We start from the raw sequence: 2277 nt of genomic DNA on the forward strand, positions 1-2277 counted from the left end.
CAGCCTTAGAGTAGTTTATTCTGAGTCACAGAGTAAAGGTGGGTATGCTGAGGGTATGCAAGACAGTGAAGAAGTGGTCTATTGAAATATCATAGGATACTGTAGGTGGTCAGCACCTGATATACTGAAGGTATCTTCTCTGTGGAGGAATGCACTACGGGCCAAATCCTAACATGAAAAGAGAGTGTGTCAAACTTCAGAGAAAGTCAAGTATTCAATATTCATACTCTGTTTACTGTAAAGTCTTTCGAATTAATGTTTATTTTAAAGAATTGTATGAATGAATGTAAAAAAACATCTGGTCAAATCGTCAATTGGCAACCCATCCCTTATGTGATTTATTGACACAAACAAACATTATAATTCACTATGTAATTCAGTGGTAACTCTTCCTCCAGTATTCTCTGCAGTGTGCATCGCATGAAGAGTAAAAATAAAATAAAAATCAATACAAAATAATTAGTAAATAATCATTGTAATAACAATAATTATAAATACAGAAAAATTAAACAGAAGGCATTTGAGCCCAGTCTGGCACAAATAGGAGATCCATGTGGGACAGGCCTACACTTTCTGTGCCACAAACATTTTGTGTCAGATCACATCAGTAACTTTTGGATCCTGAATTGTTCTCTTTCAGATGAGAGGTCATTTAAATGGGGGCGGGGGAGGTGGGGTCACAGTGTAGATTTGAATGGAATCCCCTGAAGACCTGAATAATCTCTTCTTTCCTCCCATTGTAAGACACATTACTCTGTCATTACTGTAGCTTGGAATTTTAATTGAATTTCAATTGCTCATTAAGCTTCCTGCATGCGCACAATCAGTTATTCCATGGTGAAAAATAACCACAGGATTTATGTCTCTCACTTTTCATAAGCAGCATTCAAACCAAAAAAAACAGACATGTTTCATCTCTGCCAGACAATGACTTTCATAAATCGGATCTGAAATGAGGAAGGAGACTATTATCTGGTAAACTGAGGCCATTTTATTACACAAAAGAGAGTGATGACATGTCCTGTGGGATACTATGTGATCTTTACACAGAGCAATTGCATACAGATTTATGGGCTAACCAACTGCAGTGATTGCGATGGAACATTTCCATAATTCACAAATTCCTTGTCATTAATGGGGAGGTCGTTTTTCTCAAATTCAGAACATGACCCAGCGACTATTTCACATTACTAGAAGAACATAGAAGATGCTCCTAAGCACAACATGTGTTTCTGGATTGACTGTTACAAATATTGAAAATGTGGACTGGGTGATTCATACTGGAAATGGAAAAGTAGGAAAGAAAGGAACCACCTTTAGAATGTGTGAATGTTGTTCAGGGTAGGACACAGCTCTGCTCTATGCTTGCCCTCACTCATTCGTCATTGTACAAATGTGTATCGTCACATTTTCTAAAACACCAGCTATTCATGTTCTTTCCAACATCTTTTAAAATCTTCTCTTTGTGTGTCACTAGGTTGCTAGATTTGTTTCAAATGTAAAACTATTAAGAGGAATGTTGTTACTAAAATAAATATTGGTCCAATGGGACTAAACTTCCTGGGTCTATGCAAACACACTGTAGGTTTAAAAGAACAGTGTAACAAGGACTTAAAATCAGAGCTATGTTGTCTTGGTCCCTTCATTTTAAGTGTTGAAAGTTAATGGAAAGAAGATGTGGTTTCAAGTAGCTTGAGATGAAATTTGGTATCAAGTAGCTTGAGATGAAATTTGGTATCAAGTAGCTAGAGATGTTTCTGTCAATGTTGAGGACTTGTACACTAGGGAACAAATTAGTATCTGTAATTTAACCAGCTTCAATAGGCTCACTCACATTCAAAATTAAAACAGCACTTGTCATCTGTCCCTGAGGCAAGCTAAGACAGTGATTTGATCAATCTATTTATTTATAGCAAATGCAATTAAACTGTCAATTGTTTATATGCAGCACTTGTATAATATGGTTTGCTAAGGAAGTAGAGTAGGAGAAATAGCAAGTGGGGACAGAGTACTAGAATGTTGAACAATCAGTGAACATTTTTAACTAGACCCAGAGGATAAACATGTAATAATTCTTTCTTGAGAGACATTCAAGGGTCAACTCATTTCCCTATTAACCATTGTAAGGAGGCATTTGATAATTACTCTGCTTTCAAACTGTACTCTTATGGTGTTGTTAACAGAGCCTTGCAACAAACTTGCCATTTACTTCATCAGAAGATTTAGCACAACATAACTTAATGGCATTTTGCCATCTGGGTATTGTGTCATTTAGTA

This window comes from Oncorhynchus tshawytscha, linkage group LG25 (genome assembly GCF_018296145.1).
Source record: "Oncorhynchus tshawytscha isolate Ot180627B linkage group LG25, Otsh_v2.0, whole genome shotgun sequence".
NCBI lineage: Eukaryota > Metazoa > Chordata > Actinopteri > Salmoniformes > Salmonidae > Oncorhynchus > Oncorhynchus tshawytscha.